This window comes from Chlorocebus sabaeus, chromosome 1 (genome assembly GCF_047675955.1).
Source record: "Chlorocebus sabaeus isolate Y175 chromosome 1, mChlSab1.0.hap1, whole genome shotgun sequence".
Lineage (NCBI taxonomy): Eukaryota > Metazoa > Chordata > Mammalia > Primates > Cercopithecidae > Chlorocebus > Chlorocebus sabaeus.
In genome coordinates, this window is record NC_132904.1 from 62,584,633 (window position 1) to 62,603,418 (window position 18,786).

Sequence of the window (18,786 nt, forward strand, 5' to 3'; positions counted from 1 at the left end):
GAATATTTGGAAGCCCATAGAGGGCTATGGTGAAAAAGGAAATATCTTCCGTTCAAAACTGGAAAGAAGCTGTCTGAGAAACTGCTCTGTGTTCAGTTAGTTCATCTCACAGAGTTACATCTTTCCTTTCAAGAAGCCTTTCGCTAAGGCTGTTCTTGTGGAACTGGCAAAGGGATATTTGGAAGCCCATAGAGGGCTATGGTGGAAAAGGAAATATCTTCCGTTCAAAACTGGAAAGAAGCTTTCTGAGAAACTGCTCTGTGTTCTCTGAATTCATTTCACAGAGTTACATCTTTCCCTTCAAGAAGCCTTTCGCTAAGGCTGTTCTTGTGGTATTGGCAAAGGGATATTTGGAAGCCCATAGAGGGCTATGGTGAAAAAGGAAATATCTTCCGTTCAAAACTGGAAAGAAGCTGTCTGAGAAACTGCTCTGTGTTCAGTTAGTTCATCTCACAGAGTTACATCTTTCCTTTCAAGAAGCCTTTCGCTAAGGCTGTTCTTGTGGCATTGGCAAAGGGATATTTGGAAGCCCATAGAGGGCTATGGTGAAAAAGGAAATATCTTCCGTTCAAAACTGGAAAGAAGCTTTCTGAGAAACTGCACTGTGTTCTGTTACTTCATCTCACAGAGTTACATCTTTCCCTTCAAGAAGCCTTTCGCCACGGCTGTTCTTGTGGAATGGGCAAAGGGATATTTGGAAGCCCATAGAGGGCTATGGTGAAAAAGGAAATATCTTCCGTTCAAAACCGGAAAGAAGCTTTCTGAGAAACTGCTCGGTGTTCTGTTATTTCATCTCACAGAGTTACATCTTTCCCTTCAAGAAGCCTTTCGCTAAGTCTGTTCTTGTGGAACTGGCAAAGGTATATAAGGAAGCCCATAGAGGGCTATGGTGAAAAAGGAAATATCTTCCGTTCAAAACTGGAAAGAAGCCTTCTGAGAAACTGCTCTGTGTTCTGTTAGTTCATCTCACAGAGTTACATCTTTCCCTTCAAGAAGCCTTTCGCTAAGGCTGTTCTTGTGGAATTGGCAAAGGGATATTTGGAAGCCCATAGAGGGCTTTGGTGAAAAAGGAAATATCTTCCGTTCAAAACTGGAAAGAAGCTTTCTGAGAAACTGCTCATGTTCAGTTAGTTCATCTCACAGAGTTACATCTTTCCCTTCAAGAAGCCTTTCGCTAAGGCTGTTGTTGTGGGACTGGCAAAGGGATATTTGGAAGCCCATAGAGGGCTATGGTGAAAAAGGAAATATCTTCCGTTCAAAACTGGAAAGAAGCTTTCTGAGAAACTGCTCTGTGTCCTGTTAGTTCATCTCACAGAGTTACAGCTTTCCCTTCAAGAAGCCTTTCCCTAAGGCTGTTCTTGTGTAATTGGCAAAGGGATATTTGGAAGCGCATAGAGGGCTATGGTGAAAAAGGAAATATCTTCCGTTCAAAACAGGAAAGAAGCTTTCTGAGAAAGTGCTCTGTGTCCTGTTAGTTCATCTCACAGAGTTACAGCTTTCCCTTCAAGAAGCCTTTCCCTAAGGCTGTTCTTGTGTAATTGGCAAAGGGATATTTGGAAGCGCATAGAGGGCTATGGTGAGAAAGGAAATATCTTCCGTTCAAAACAGGAAAGAAGCTTTCTGAGAAACTGCTCTGTGTTCTGTTAGTTCATCTCACAGAGTTACATCTTTCCCTTCAAGTAGCCTTTCGCTAAGGCTGTTCTTTTGGAACTGGCAAAGGAATATTTGGAAGCCCATAGAGGGCTATGGTGAAAAAGGAAATATCTTCCGTTCAAAACTGGAAAGAAGCTGTCTGAGAAACTGCTCTGTGTTCAGTTAGTTCATCTCACAGAGTTACATCTTTCCTTTCAAGAAGCCTTTCGCTAAGGCTGTTCTTGTGGAACTGGCAAAGGGATATTTGGAAGCCCATAGAGGGCTATGGTGGAAAAGGAAATATCTTCCGTTCAAAACTGGAAAGAAGCTTTCTGAGAAACTGCTCTGTGTTCTCTGAATTCATTTCACAGAGTTACATCTTTCCCTTCAAGAAGCCTTTCGCTAAGGCTGTTCTTGTGGTATTGGCAAAGGGATATTTGGAAGCCCATAGAGGGCTATGGTGAAAAAGGAAATATCTTCCGTTCAAAACTGGAAAGAAGCTTTCTGAGAAACTGCACTGTGTTCTCTTAGTTCATCTCACAGAGTTACATCTTTCCCTTCAAGAAGCCTTTCGCCACGGCTGTTCTTGTGGGACTGGCAAAGGGATATTTGGAAGCCCTTAGAGGGCTATGGTGAAAAAGGAAATATCTTCCGTTCAAAACTGGAAAGAAGCTTTCTGAGAAACTGCTCTGTGTCCTGTTAGTTCATCTCACAGAGTTACATCTTTCCCTTCAAGAAGCCTTTCGCTAAGGCTGTTCTTTTGGAACTGGCAAAGGGATATTTGGAAGCCCATAGAGGGCTATGGTGAAAAAGGAAATGTCTTCCGTTCAAAACTGGAAAGAAGCTGTCTGAGAAACTGCTCTGTGTTCAGTTAGTTCATCTCACAGAGTTACATCTTTCCTTTCAAGAAGCCTTTCGCTAAGACTGTTCTTGTGGAACTGGCAAAGGGATATTTGGAAGCCCATAGAGGGCTATGGTGAGAAAGGAAATATCTTCCGTTCAAATCTGGAAAGAAGCTTTCTGAGAAACTGCTCTGTGTTCTCTGAATTCATCTCACAGAGTTACATCTTTCCCTTCAAGAAGCCTTTCGCTAAGGCTGTTCTTGTGGAATTGGAAAAGGGATATTTGGAAGCCCATAGAGGGCTATGGTGAAAAAGGAAATATCTTCCGTTCAAAACTGGAAAGAAGCTTTCTGAGAAACTGCTCTGTGTTCTGTTAGTTCACCTCACAGAGTTACATCTTTCCCTTCAAGAAGCCTTTCGCCACGGCTGTTCTTGTTTAATTGGCAAAGGTATATTTGGAAGCCCATAGAGGGCTATGGTGAAAAAGGAAATATCTTCCGTTCAAAACTGGAAAGAACCTTTCTGAGAAACTGCTCTGTGTTCAGTTAGTTCATCTCACAGAGTTACATCTTTCCCTTCAAGAAGCCTTTCGCTAAGGCTGTTCTTGTGGGACTGGCAAAGGGATATTTGGAAGCCCATAGAAGGCTATGGTGAAAAAGGAAATATCTTCCGTTCAAAACTGGAAAGAAGCTTTCTGAGAAACTGCTCTGTGTCCTGTTAGTTCATCTCACAGAGTTACATCTTTCCCTTCAAGAAGCCTTTCGCTAAGACTGTTCTCGTGTAATTGGCAAAGGGATATTTGGAAGCGCATAGAGGGCTATGGTTAAAAAGGAAATATCTTCCGTTCAAAACTGGAAAGAAGCTTTCTGAGAAACTGCTCTGTGTTCTCTGAATTCATCTCACAGAGTTACATCTTTCCCTTCAAGAAGCCTTTCGTTAAGGCTGTTCTTGTGGAATTGGCAAAGGGATATTTGGAAGCCCATAGAGGGCTATGGTGAAAAAGGAAATATCTTCCGTTCAAAACTGGAAAGAAGCTTTCTGAGAAACTGCTCTGTGTTCTGTTACTTCATCTCACAGAGTTACATCTTTCCCTTCAAGAAGCCTTTCGCCACGGCTGTTCTTGTGGAATTGGCAAAGGGATATTTGGAAGCCCATAGAGGGCTATGGTGAAAAAGGAAATATCTTCCGTTCAAAACTGGAAAGAACCTTTCTGAGAAACTGCTCTGTGTTCAGTTAGTTCATCTCACAGAGTTACATCTTTCCCTTCAAGAAGCCTTTCGCTAAGGCTGTTCTTGTGGGACAGGCAAAGGGATATTTGGAAGCCCATAGAAGGCTATGGTGAAAAAGGAAATATCTTCTGTTCAAAACTGGAAAGAAGCTTTCTGAGAAACTGCTCTGTGTCCTGTTAGTTCATCTCACAGAGTTACAGCTTTCCCTTCAAGAAGCCTTTCGCTAAGACTGTTCTCTTGTAATTGGCAAAGGGATATTTGGAAGCGCATAGAGGGCTATGGTGAAAAAGGAAATATCTTCCGTTCAAAACTGGAAAGAAGCTTTCTGAGAAACTGCTCTGTGTTCTGTTAGTTCATCTCACAGAGTTACATCTTTCCCTTCAAGAAGCCTTTCGCTAAGGCTGTTCTTGTGGAATTGGCAAAGGGATATTTGGAAGTCCATAGAGGGCTATGGTGAAAAAGGTAATATCTTCCGTTCAAAACTGGAAAGAAGCTTTCTGAGAAACTGCTCTGTGTTCAGTTAGTTCATCTCACAGAGTTACATCTTTCCTTTCCAGAAGCCTTTCGCTAAGGCTGTTCTTGTGGAACTGGCAAAGGGATATTTGGAAGCCCATAGAGGGCTATGGTGAAAAAGGAAATATCTTCCGTTCAAAACTGGAAAGAAGCTTTCTGAGAAACTGCTCTGTGTTCTCTGAATTCATCTCACAGAGTTACATCTTTCCCTTCAAGAAGCCTTTCACTAAGCCTGTTCTTGTGGAATTGGCAAAGGTATATTTGGAAGCCCATAGAGGGCTATGGTGAAAAAGGAAATATCTTCCGTTCAAAACTGGAAAGAAGTTTTCTGAGAAAGTGGTCTGTGATCTGTTAATTCATCTCACAGAGTTACATCTTTCCGTTCCAGAAGCCTTTCGCTAAATCTGTTCTTGTGGAACTGGCAAAGGTATATTTGGAAGCCCATAGAGGGCTATGGTGAAAAAGGAAATATCTTCCGTTCAAAACTGGAAAGAAGCTTTCTGAGAAACTGCTCTGTGTTCTGTTAGTTCATCTCAGAGAGTTACATCTTTCCCTTCAAGAAGCCTTTCGCCACGGCTGTTCTTGTGGAATTGGCAAAGGGATATTTGGAAGCCCATAGAGGGCTATGGTGAAAAAGGAAATATCTTCCGTTCAAAACTGGAAAGAAGCCTTCTGAGAAACTGCTCTGTGTTCTGTTAGTTCATCTCACAGAGTTACATCTTTCCCTTCAAGAAGCCTTTCGCTAAGGCTGTTCTTGTGGAATGGGCAAAGGGATATTTGGAAGCCCATAGAGGGCTTTGGTGAAAAAGGAAATATCTTCCGTTCAAAACTGGAAAGAAGCTTTCTGAGAAACTGCTCATGTTCAGTTAGTTCATCTCACAGAGTTACATCTTTCCCTTCAAGAAGCCTTTCGCTAAGGCTGTTGTTGTGGGACTGGCAAAGGGATATTTGGAAGCCCATAGAGGGCTATGGTGAAAAAGGAAATATCTTCCGTTCAAAACTGGAAAGAAGCTTTCTGAGAAACTGCTCTGTGTCCTGTTAGTTCATCTCACAGAGTTACAGCTTTCCCTTCAAGAAGCCTTTCCCTAAGGCTGTTCTTGTGTAATTGGCAAAGGGATATTTGGAAGCGCATAGAGGGCTATGGTGAAAAAGGAAATATCTTCCGTTCAAAACAGGAAAGAAGCTTTCTGAGAAAGTGCTCTGTGTCCTGTTAGTTCATCTCACAGAGTTACAGCTTTCCCTTCAAGAAGCCTTTCCCTAAGGCTGTTCTTGTGTAATTGGCAAAGGGATATTTGGAAGCGCATAGAGGGCTATGGTGAGAAAGGAAATATCTTCCGTTCAAAACAGGAAAGAAGCTTTCTGAGAAACTGCTCTGTGTTCTGTTAGTTCATCTCACAGAGTTACATCTTTCCCTTCAAGTAGCCTTTCGCTAAGGCTGTTCTTTTGGAACTGGCAAAGGAATATTTGGAAGCCCATAGAGGGCTATGGTGAAAAAGGAAATATCTTCCGTTCAAAACTGGAAAGAAGCTGTCTGAGAAACTGCTCTGTGTTCAGTTAGTTCATCTCACAGAGTTACATCTTTCCTTTCAAGAAGCCTTTCGCTAAGGCTGTTCTTGTGGAACTGGCAAAGGGATATTTGGAAGCCCATAGAGGGCTATGGTGGAAAAGGAAATATCTTCCGTTCAAAACTGGAAAGAAGCTTTCTGAGAAACTGCTCTGTGTTCTCTGAATTCATTTCACAGAGTTACATCTTTCCCTTCAAGAAGCCTTTCGCTAAGGCTGTTCTTGTGGTATTGGCAAAGGGATATTTGGAAGCCCATAGAGGGCTATGGTGAAAAAGGAAATATCTTCCGTTCAAAACTGGAAAGAAGCTTTCTGAGAAACTGCACTGTGTTCTCTTAGTTCATCTCACAGAGTTACATCTTTCCCTTCAAGAAGCCTTTCGCCACGGCTGTTCTTGTGGGACTGGCAAAGGGATATTTGGAAGCCCTTAGAGGGCTATGGTGAAAAAGGAAATATCTTCCGTTCAAAACTGGAAAGAAGCTTTCTGAGAAACTGCTCTGTGTCCTGTTAGTTCATCTCACAGAGTTACATCTTTCCCTTCAAGAAGCCTTTCGCTAAGGCTGTTCTTTTGGAACTGGCAAAGGGATATTTGGAAGCCCATAGAGGGCTATGGTGAAAAAGGAAATGTCTTCCGTTCAAAACTGGAAAGAAGCTGTCTGAGAAACTGCTCTGTGTTCAGTTAGTTCATCTCACAGAGTTACATCTTTCCTTTCAAGAAGCCTTTCGCTAAGACTGTTCTTGTGGAACTGGCAAAGGGATATTTGGAAGCCCATAGAGGGCTATGGTGAGAAAGGAAATATCTTCCGTTCAAATCTGGAAAGAAGCTTTCTGAGAAACTGCTCTGTGTTCTCTGAATTCATCTCACAGAGTTACATCTTTCCCTTCAAGAAGCCTTTCGCTAAGGCTGTTCTTGTGGAATTGGAAAAGGGATATTTGGAAGCCCATAGAGGGCTATGGTGAAAAAGGAAATATCTTCCGTTCAAAACTGGAAAGAAGCTTTCTGAGAAACTGCTCTGTGTTCTGTTAGTTCACCTCACAGAGTTACATCTTTCCCTTCAAGAAGCCTTTCGCCACGGCTGTTCTTGTTTAATTGGCAAAGGTATATTTGGAAGCCCATAGAGGGCTATGGTGAAAAAGGAAATATCTTCCGTTCAAAACTGGAAAGAACCTTTCTGAGAAACTGCTCTGTGTTCAGTTAGTTCATCTCACAGAGTTACATCTTTCCCTTCAAGAAGCCTTTCGCTAAGGCTGTTCTTGTGGGACTGGCAAAGGGATATTTGGAAGCCCATAGAAGGCTATGGTGAAAAAGGAAATATCTTCCGTTCAAAACTGGAAAGAAGCTTTCTGAGAAACTGCTCTGTGTCCTGTTAGTTCATCTCACAGAGTTACATCTTTCCCTTCAAGAAGCCTTTCGCTAAGACTGTTCTCGTGTAATTGGCAAAGGGATATTTGGAAGCGCATAGAGGGCTATGGTTAAAAAGGAAATATCTTCCGTTCAAAACTGGAAAGAAGCTTTCTGAGAAACTGCTCTGTGTTCTCTGAATTCATCTCACAGAGTTACATCTTTCCCTTCAAGAAGCCTTTCGTTAAGGCTGTTCTTGTGGAATTGGCAAAGGGATATTTGGAAGCCCATAGAGGGCTATGGTGAAAAAGGAAATATCTTCCGTTCAAAACTGGAAAGAAGCTTTCTGAGAAACTGCTCTGTGTTCTGTTACTTCATCTCACAGAGTTACATCTTTCCCTTCAAGAAGCCTTTCGCCACGGCTGTTCTTGTGGAATTGGCAAAGGGATATTTGGAAGCCCATAGAGGGCTATGGTGAAAAAGGAAATATCTTCCGTTCAAAACTGGAAAGAACCTTTCTGAGAAACTGCTCTGTGTTCAGTTAGTTCATCTCACAGAGTTACATCTTTCCCTTCAAGAAGCCTTTCGCTAAGGCTGTTCTTGTGGGACAGGCAAAGGGATATTTGGAAGCCCATAGAAGGCTATGGTGAAAAAGGAAATATCTTCTGTTCAAAACTGGAAAGAAGCTTTCTGAGAAACTGCTCTGTGTCCTGTTAGTTCATCTCACAGAGTTACAGCTTTCCTTTCAAGAAGCCTTTCGCTAAGACTGTTCTCTTGTAATTGGCAAAGGGATATTTGGAAGCGCATAGAGGGCTATGGTGAAAAAGGAAATATCTTCCGTTCAAAACTGGAAAGAAGCTTTCTGAGAAACTGCTCTGTGTTCTGTTAGTTCATCTCACAGAGTTACATCTTTCCCTTCAAGAAGCCTTTCGCTAAGGCTGTTCTTGTGGAATTGGCAAAGGGATATTTGGAAGTCCATAGAGGGCTATGGTGAAAAAGGTAATATCTTCCGTTCAAAACTGGAAAGAAGCTTTCTGAGAAACTGCTCTGTGTTCAGTTAGTTCATCTCACAGAGTTACATCTTTCCTTTCCAGAAGCCTTTCGCTAAGGCTGTTCTTGTGGAACTGGCAAAGGGATATTTGGAAGCCCATAGAGGGATATGGTGAAAAAGGAAATATCTTCCGTTCAAAACTGGAAAGAAGCTTTCTGAGAAACTGCTCTGTGTTCTCTGAATTCATCTCACAGAGTTACATCTTTCCCTTCAAGAAGCCTTTCACTAAGCCTGTTCTTGTGGAATTGGCAAAGGTATATTTGGAAGCCCATAGAGGGCTATGGTGAAAAAGGAAATATCTTCCGTTCAAAACTGGAAAGAAGTTTTCTGAGAAAGTGGTCTGTGATCTGTTAATTCATCTCACAGAGTTACATCTTTCCGTTCCAGAAGCCTTTCGCTAAATCTGTTCTTGTGGAACTGGCAAAGGTATATTTGGAAGCCCATAGAGGGCTATGGTGAAAAAGGAAATATCTTCCGTTCAAAACTGGAAAGAAGCTTTCTGAGAAACTGCTCTGTGTTCTGTTAGTTCATCTCAGAGAGTTACATCTTTCCCTTCAAGAAGCCTTTCGCCACGGCTGTTCTTGTGGAATTGGCAAAGGGATATTTGGAAGCCCATAGAGGGCTATGGTGAAAAAGGAAATATCTTCCGTTCAAAACTCGAAAGAAGCTTTCTGAGAAACTGCTCTGTGTTCAGTTAGTTCATCTCACAGAGTTACATCTTTCCCTTCAAGAAGCCTTTCGCTAAGGCTGTTCTTGTGGGACTGGCAAAGGGATATTTGGAAGCCCATAGAGGGCTATGGTGAAAAAGGAAATATCTTCCGTTCAAAACTGGAAAGAAGCTTTCTGAGAAACTGCTCTGTGTTCTCTGAATTCATCTCACAGAGTTACATCTTTCCCTTCAAGAAGCCTTTCGCCACGGCTGTTCTTGTTTAATTGGCAAAGGGATATTTGGAAGCCCATAGAGGGCTATGGTGAAAAAGGAAATATCTTCCGTTCAAAACTGGAAAGAACCTTTCTGAGAAACTGCTCTCTGTTCAGTTAGTTCATCTCACAGAGTTACATCTTTCCCTTCAAGAAGCCTTTCGCTAAGGCTGTTCTTGTGGGACTGGCAAAGGGATATTTGGAAGCCCATAGAAGGCTATGGTGAAAAATTAAATATCTTCCGTTCAAAACTGGAAAGAAGCTTTCTGAGAAACTGCTCTGTGTCCTGTTAGTTCATCTCACAGAGTTACAGCTTTCCCTTCAAGAAGCCTTTCGCTAAGACTGTTCTCGTGTAATTGGCAAAGGGATATTTGGAAGCGCATAGAGGGCTATGGTGAAAAAGGAAATATCTTCCGTTCAAAACTGGAAAGAAGCTTTCTGAGAAACTGCTCTGTGTTCTGTTAGTTCATCTCACAGAGTTACATCTTTCCCTTCAAGAAGCCTTTCGCTAAGGCTGTTCTTGTGGAATTGGCAAAGGGATATTTGGAAGCCCATAGAGGGCTATGGGGAAAAAGGAAATATCTTCCGTTCAAAACTGGAAAGAAGCTTTCTGAGAAACTGCACTGTGTTCTCTGAATTCATCTCACAGAGTTACATCTTTCCCTTCAAGAAGCCTTTCGCTAAGGCTGTTCTTGTGGAATTTGCAAAGGGATATTTGGAAGCCCATAGAGGGCTGTGGTGAAAAAGGAAATAGCTTCCGTTCAAAACTGGAAAGAAGCTTTCTGAGAAACTGCTCTGTATCCTGTTAGTTCATCTCACAGAGTTACAGCTTTCCCTTCAAGAAGCCTTTCCCTAAGGCTGTTCTTGTGTAATTGGCAAAGGGATATTTAGAAGCACATAGAGGGCTATGGTGAAAAAGGAAATATCTTCCGTTCAAAACTGGAGAGAATCTTTCTGAGAAACTGCTCTGTGTTCTGTTAGTTCATCTCACAGAGTTACATCTTTCCCTTCAAGAAGCCTTTCGCTAAGGCTGTTCTTGTGGAATTGGCAAAGGGATATTTGGAAGCCCTTAGAGGGCTATGGTGAAAAAGGAAATATCTTCCGTTCAAAACTGGAAAGAAGCTTTCTGAGAAACTGCACTGTGTTCTGTTAGTTCATCTCACAGAGTTATATCTTTCCCTTCAAGAAGCCTTTCGCCACGGCTGTTCTTGTGGAATGGGCAAAGGGATATTTGGAAGCCCATAGAGGGCTACGGTGAAAAAGGAAATATCTTCTGTTCAAAACTAGAAAGAAGCTTTCTGAGAAACTGCTCTGTGTTCAGTTAGTTCATCTCACAGAGTTACATCTTTCCATTCAAGAAGCCTTTCGCTAAGGCTGTTCTTGTGGGACTGGCAAAGGGATATTTGGAAGCCCTTAGAGGGCTATGGTGAAAAAGGAAATATCTTCCGTTCAAAACTGGAAAGAAGCTTTCTGAGAAACTGCTCTGTGTCCTGGTAGTTCATCTCACAGAGTTACATCTTTCCCTTCAAGAAGCCTTTCGCTAAGGCTGTTCTTTTGGAACTGGCAAAGGGATATTTGGAAGCCCATAGAGGGCTATGGTGAAAAAGGAAATGTCTTCCGTTCAAAACTGGAAAGAAGCTGTCTGAGAAACTGCTCTGTGTTCAGTTAGTTCATCTCACAGAGTTACATCTTTCCTTTCAAGAAGCCTTTCGCTACGACGGTTCTTGTGGAACTGGCAAAGGGATATTTGGAAGCCCATAGAGGGCTATGGTGAAAAAGGAAATATCTTCCGTTCAAAACTGGAAAGAAGCTTTCTGAGAAACTGCTCTGTGTTCTGTTAGTTCATCTCACAGAGTTACATCTTTCCCTTCAAGAAGCCTTTCGCTAAGGCTGTTCTTGTGGAATTGGCAAAGGGATATTTGGAAGCCCATAGAGGGCTATGGTGAAAAAGGAAATATCTTCCGTTCAAAACTGGAAAGAAGCTTTCTGAGAAACTGCTCTGTGTCCTGTTAGTTCATGTCACAGAGTTTCATCTTTCCCTTCAAGAAGCCTTTCGCTAAGGCTGTTCTTTTGGAACTGGCAAAGGGATATTTGGAAGCCCATAGAGGGCTATGGTGAAAAAGGAAATGTCTTCCGTTCAAAACTGGAAAGAAGCTGTCTGAGAAACTGCTCTGTGTTCAGTTAGTTCATCTCACAGAGTTACATCTTTCCTTTCAAGAAGCCTTTCGCTAAGACTGTTCTTGTGGAACTGGCAAAGGGATATTTGGAAGCCCATAGAGGGCTATGGTGAAAAAGGAAATATCTTCCGTTCAAAACTGGAAAGAAGCTTTCTGAGAAACTGCTCTGTGTTCTCTTAAGTCATCTCACAGAGTTACATCTTTCCCTTCAAGAAGCCTTTCGCCACGGCTGTTCTTGTGGAATGGGCAAAGGGATATTTGGAAGCCCATAGAGGGCTATGGTGAAAAAGGAAATATCTTCCGTTCAAAACTGGAAAGAAGCTTTCTGAGAAACTGCTCGGTGTTCTGTTATTTCATCTCACAGAGTTACATCTTTCCCTTCAAGAAGCCTTTCGCTAAGGCTGTTCTTGTGGAACTGGCAAAGGTATATAAGGAAGCCCATAGAGGGCTATGGTGAAAAAGGAAATATCTTCCGTTCAAAACTGGAAAGAAGCTTTCTGAGAAACTGCTCTGTGTTCTGTTAGTTCATCTCACAGAGTTACAGCTTTCCCTTCAAGAAGCCTTTCGCTAAGGCTGTTCTTGTGGAATTGGCAAAGGGATATTTGGAAGCCCATAGAGGGCTTTGGTGAAAAAGGAAATATCTTCCGTTCAAAACTGGAAAGAAGCTTTCTGAGAAACTGCTCTGTGTTCAGTTAGTTCATCTCACAGAGTTACATCTTTCCCTTCAAGAAGCCTTTCGCTAAGGCTGTTCTTGTGGGACTGGCAAAGGGATATTTGGAAGCCCATAGAGGGCTATGGTGAAAAAGGAAATATCTTCCGTTCAAAACTGGAAAGAAGCTTTCTGAGAAACTGCTCTGTGTCCTGGTAGTTCATCTCACAGAGTTACAGCTTTCCCTTCAAGAAGCCTTTCCCTAAGGCTGTTCTTGTGTAATTGGCAAAGGGATATTTGGAAGCCCATAGAGGGCTATGGTGAAAAAGGAAATATCTTCCGTTCAAAACTGGAGAGAATCTTTCTGAGAAACTGCTCTGTGTTCTGTTAGTTCATCTCACAGAGTTACATCTTTCCCTTCAAGAAGCCTTTCGCTAAGGCTGTTCTTGTGGATTGGCAAAGGTATATTTTGGAAGCCCATAGAGGGCTATGGTGAAAAAGGAAATATCTTCCGTTCAAAACTGGAAAGAAGCTTTCTGAGAAACTGCTCTGTGTTCTCTTAAGTCATCTCACAGAGTTACATCTTTCCGTTCAAGAAGCCTTTCGCTAAGGCTGTTCTTGTGGAATTGGCAAAGGGATATTTGGAAGCCCATAGAGGGCTATGGTGAAAAAGGAAATATCTTCCGTTCAAAACTGGAAAGAAGCTTTCTGAGAAACTGCACTGTGTTCTGTTACTTCATCTCACAGAGTTACATCTTTCCCTTCAAGAAGCCTTTCGCTAAGGCTGTTCTTGTGGAATGGGCAAAGGGATATTTGGAAGCCCATAGAGGGCTATGGTGAAAAAGGAAATATCTTCCGTTCAAAACTGGAAAGAAGCTTTCTGAGAAACTGCTCTGTGTTCTCTGAATTCATCTCACAGAGTTACATCTTTCCCTTCAAGAAGCCTTTCACTAAGCCTGTTCTTGTGGAATTGGCAAAGGTATATTTGGAAGCCCATAGAGGGCTATGGTGAAAAAGGAAATATCTTCCGTTCAAAACTGGAAAGAAGTTTTCTGAGAAAGTGGTCTGTGATCTGTTAATTCATCTCACAGAGTTACATCTTTCCGTTCAAGAAGCCTTTCGCTAAATCTGTTCTTGTGGAACTGGCAAAGGTATATTTGGAAGCCCATAGAGGGCTATGGTGAAAAAGGAAATATCTTCCGTTCAAAACTGGAAAGAAGCTTTCTGAGAAACTGCTCTGTGTTCTGTTAGTTCATCTCAGAGAGTTACATCTTTCCCTTCAAGAAGCCTTTCGCCACGGCTGTTCTTGTGGAATTGGCAAAGGGATATTTGGAAGCCCATAGAGGGCTATGGTGAAAAAGGAAATATCTTCCGTTCAAAACTGGAAAGAAGCTTTCTGAGAAACTGCTCTGTGTTCAGTTAGTTCATCTCACAGAGTTACATCTTTCCCTTCAAGAAGCCTTTCGCTAAGGCTGTTCTTGTGGGACTGGCAAAGGGATATTTGGAAGCCCATAGAGGGCTATGGTGAAAAAGGAAATATCTTCCGTTCAAAACTGGAAACAAGCTTTCTGAGAAACTGCTCTGTGTTCTCTGAATTCATCTCACAGAGTTACATCTTTCCCTTCAAGAAGCCTTTCGCCACGGCTGTTCTTGTTTAATTGGCAAAGGGATATTTGGAAGCCCATAGAGGGCTATGGTGAAAAAGGAAATATCTTCCGTTCAAAACTGGAAAGAACCTTTCTGAGAAACTGCTCTCTGTTCAGTTAGTTCATCTCACAGAGTTACATCTTTCCCTTCAAGAAGCCTTTCGCTAAGGCTGTTCTTGTGGGACTGGCAAAGGGATATTTGGAAGCCCATAGAAGGCTATGGTGAAAAATTAAATATCTTCCGTTCAAAACTGGAAAGAAGCTTTCTGAGAAACTGCTCTGTGTCCTGTTAGTTCATCTCACAGAGTTACAGCTTTCCCTTCAAGAAGCCTTTCGCTAAGACTGTTCTCGTGTAATTGGCAAAGGGATATTTGGAAGCGCATAGAGGGCTATGGTGAAAAAGGAAATATCTTCCGTTCAAAACTGGAAAGAAGCTTTCTGAGAAACTGCTCTGTGTCCTGGTAGTTCATCTCACAGAGTTACAGCTTTCCCTTCAAGAAGCCTTTCCCTAAGGCTGTTCTTGTGTAATTGGCAAAGGGATATTTGGAAGCCCATAGAGGGCTATGGTGAAAAAGGAAATATCTTCCGTTCAAAACTGGAGAGAATCTTTCTGAGAAACTGCTCTGTGTTCTGTTAGTTCATCTCACAGAGTTACATCTTTCCCTTCAAGAAGCCTTTCGCTAAGGCTGTTCTTGTGGATTGGCAAAGGTATATTTTGGAAGCCCATAGAGGGCTATGGTGAAAAAGGAAATATCTTCCGTTCAAAACTGGAAAGAAGCTTTCTGAGAAACTGCTCTGTGTTCTCTTAAGTCATCTCACAGAGTTACATCTTTCCGTTCAAGAAGCCTTTCGCTAAGGCTGTTCTTGTGGAATTGGCAAAGGGATATTTGGAAGCCCATAGAGGGCTATGGTGAAAAAGGAAATATCTTCCGTTCAAAACTGGAAAGAAGCTTTCTGAGAAACTGCACTGTGTTCTGTTACTTCATCTCACAGAGTTACATCTTTCCCTTCAAGAAGCCTTTCGCTAAGGCTGTTCTTGTGGAATGGGCAAAGGGATATTTGGAAGCCCATAGAGGGCTATGGTGAAAAAGGAAATATCTTCCGTTCAAAACTGGAAAGAAGCTTTCTGAGAAACTGCTCGGTGTTCTGTTATTTCATCTCACAGAGTTACATCTTTCCCTTCAAGAAGCCTTTCGCTAAGGCTGTTCTTGTGGAACTGGCAAAGGTATATAAGGAAGCCCATAGAGGGCTATGGTGAAAAAGGAAATATCTTCCGTTCAAAACTGGAAAGAAGCTTTCTGAGAAACTGCTCTGTGTTCTGTTAGTTCATCTCACAGAGTTACATCTTTCCCTTCAAGAAGCCTTTCGCTAAGGCTGTTCTTGTGGAATTGGCAAAGGGATATTTGGAAGCCCATAGAGGGCTTTCGTGAAAAAGGAAATATCTTCCGTTCAAAACTGGAAAGAAGCTTTCTGAGAAACTGCTCGTGTTCAGTTAGTTCATCTCACAGAGTTACATCTTTCCCTTCAAGAAGCCTTTCGCTAAGGCTGTTGTTGTGGGACTGGCAAAGGGATATTTGGAAGCCCATAGAGGGCTATGGTGAAAAAGGAAATATCTTCCGTTCAAAACTGGAAAGAAGCTTTCTGAGAAACTGCTCTGTGTCCTGTTAGTTCATCTCACAGAGTTACAGCTTTCCCTTCAAGAAGCCTTTCCCTAAGGCTGTTCTTGTGTAATTGGCAAAGGGATATTTGGAAGCGCATAGAGGGCTATGGTGAAAAAGGAAATATCTTCCGTTCAAAACAGGAAAGAAGCTTTCTGAGAAACTGCTCTGTGTTCTGTTAGTTCATCTCACAGAGTTACATCTTTCCCTTCAAGAAGCCTTTCGCTAAGGCTGTTCTTGTGGAATTGGCAAAGGGATATTTGGAAGCGAATAGAGGGCTATGGTGAAAAAGGAAATATCTTCCGTTCAAAACTGGAAAGAAGTTTTCTGAGAAACTGCTCTGTGTCCTGTTAGTTCATCTCACAGACTTACAGCTTTCCCTTCAAGAAGCCTTTCGCTAAGACTGTTCTCGTGTAATTGGCAAAGGGATATTTGGAAGCGCATAGAGGGCTATGGTGAAAAAGGAAATATCTTCCGTTCAAAACTGGAAAGAAGCTTTCTGAGAAACTGCTCTGTGTTCTGTTAGTTCATCTCACAGAGTTACATCTTTCCCTTCAAGAAGCCTTTCGCTAAGGCTGTTCTTGTGGCATTGGCAAAGGGATATTTGGAAGCCCATAGAGGGCTATGGTGAAAAAGGAAATATCTTCCGTTCAAAACTGGAAAGAAGCTTTCTGAGAAACTGCACTGTGTTCTGTTACTTCATCTCACAGAGTTACATCTTTCCCTTCAAGAAGCCTTTCGCCACGACTGTTCTTGTGGAATGGGCAAAGGGATATTTGGAAGCCCATAGAGGGCTATGGTGAAAAAGGAAATATCTTCCGTTCAAAACCGGAAAGAAGCTTTCTGAGAAACTGCTCGGTGTTCTGTTATTTCATCTCACAGAGTTACAACTTTCCCTTCAAGAAGCCTTTCGCTAAGGCTGTTCTTGTGGAACTGGCAAAGGTATATAAGGAAGCCCATAGAGGGCTATGGTGAAAAAGGAAATATCTTCCGTTCAAAACTGGAAAGAAGCTTTCTGAGAAACTGCTCTGTGTTCTGTTAGTTCATCTCACAGAGTTACATCTTTCCCTTCAAGAAGCCTTTCGCTAAGGCTGTTCTTGTGGAATTGGCAAAGGGATATTTGGAAGCCCATAGAGGGCTTTGGTGAAAAAGGAAATATCTTCCGTTCAAAACTGGAAAGAAGCTTTCTGAGAAACTGCTCATGTTCAGTTAGTTCATCTCACAGAGTTACATCTTTCCCTTCAAGAAGCCTTTCGCTAAGGCTGTTGTTGTGGGACTGGCAAAGGGATATTTGGAAGCCCATAGAGGGCTATGGTGAAAAAGGAAATATCTTCCGTTCAAAACTGGAAAGAAGCTTTCTGAGAAACTGCTCTGTGTCCTGTTAGTTCATCTCACAGAGTTACAGCTTTCCCTTCAAGAAGCCTTTCCCTAAGGCTGTTCTTGTGTAATTGGCAAAGGGATATTTGGAAGCGCATAGAGGGCTATGGTGAAAAAGGAAATATCTTCCGTTCAAAACAGGAAAGAAGCTTTCTGAGAAAGTGCTCTGTGTCCTGTTAGTTCATCTCACAGAGTTACAGCTTTCCCTTCAAGAAGCCTTTCCCTAAGGCTGTTCTTGTGTAATTGGCAAAGGGATATTTGGAAGCGCATAGAGGGCTATGGTGAAAAAGGAAATATCTTCCGTTCCAAACAGGAAAGAAGCTTTCTGAGAAACTGCTCTGTGTTCTGTTAGTTCATCTCACAGAGTTACATCTTTCCCTTCAAGAAGCCTTTCGCTAAGGCTGTTCTTGTGGAATTGGCAAAGGGATATTTGGAAGCCCATAGAGGGCTATGGTGAAAAAGGAAATATCTTCCGTTCAAAACTGGAAAGAAGCTTTCTGAGAAACTGCACTGTGTTCTGTTACTTCATCTCACAGAGTTACAACTTTCCCTTCAAGAAGCCTTTCGCCACGGCTGTTCTTGTGGAATGGGCAAAGGGATATTTGGAAGCCCATAGAGGGCTATGGTGAAAAAGGAAATATCTTCCGTTCAAAACTGGAAAGAAGCTTTCTGAGAAACTGCTCGGTGTTCTGTTATTTCATCTCACAGAGTTACATCTTTCCCTTCAGGAAGCCTTTCGCTAAGGCTGTTCTTGTGGAACTGGCAAAGGGATATAAGGAAGCCCATAGAGGGCTATGGTGAAAAAGGAAATATCTTCCGTTCAAAACTGGAAAGAAGCTTTCTGAGAAACTGCTCTGTGTTCTGTTACTTCATCTCACAGAGTTACATCTTTCCCTTCAAGAAGCCTTTCGCCACGGCTGTTCTTGTGGAATGGGCAAAGGGATATTTGGAAGCCCATAGAGGGCTATGGTGAAAAAGGAAATATCTTCCGTTCAAAACCGGAAAGAAGCTTTCTGAGAAACTGCTCGGTGTTCTGTTATTTCATCTCACAGAGTTACATCTTTCCCTTCAAGAAGCCTTTCGCTAAGGCTGTTCTTGTGGAACTCGCAAAGGTATATAAGGAAGCCCATAGAGGGCTATGGTGAAAAAGGAAATATCTTCCGTTCAAAACTGGAAAGAAGCTTTCTGAGAAACTGCTCTGTGTTCTGTTAGTTCATCTCACAGAGTTACATCTTTCCCTTCAAGAAGCCTTTCGCTAAGGCTGTTCTTGTGGAATTGGCAAAGGGATATTTGGAAGCCCATAGAGGGCTTTGGTGAAAAAGGAAATATCTTCCGTTCAAAACTGGAAAGAAGCTTTCTGAGAAACTGCTCATGTTCAGTTAGTTCATCTCACAGAGTTACATCTTTCCCTTCAAGAAGCCTTTCGCTAAGGCTGTTGTTGTGGGACTGGCAAAGGGATATTTGGAAGCCCATAGAGGGCTATGGTGAAAAAGGAAATATCTTCCGTTCAAAACTGGAAAGAAGCTTTCTGAGAAACTGCTCTGTGTCCTGTTAGTTCATCTCACAGAGTTACAGCTTTCCCTTCAAGAAGCCTTTCCCTAAGGCTGTTCTTGAGTAATTGGCAAAGGGATATTTGGAAGCGCATAGAGGGCTATGGTGAAAAAGGAAATATCTTCCGTTGAAAACAGGAAAGAAGCTTTCTGAGAAAGTGCTCTGTGTCCTGTTAGTTCATCTCACAGAGTTACAGCTTTCCCTTCAAGAAGCCTTTCCCTAAGGCTGTTCTTGTGTAATTGGCAAAGGGATATTTGGAAGCGCATAGAGGGCTATGGTGAAAAAGGAAATATCTTCCGTTCAAAACAGGAAAGAAGCTTTCTGAGAAACTGCTCTGTGTTCTGTTAGTTCATCTCACAGAGTTACATCTTTCCCTTCAAGAAGCCTTTCGCTAAGGCTGTTCTTGTGGAATTGGCAAAGGGATATTTGGAAGCCCATAGAGGGCTATGGTGAAAAAGGAAATATCTTCCGTTCAAAACTGGAAAGAAGCTTTCTGAGAAACTGCACTGTGTTCTGTTACTTCATCTCACAGAGTTACAACTTTCCCTTCAAGAAGCCTTTCGCCACGGCTGTTCTTGTGGAATGGGCAAAGGGATATTTGGAAGCCCATAGAGGGCTATGGTGAAAAAGGAAAT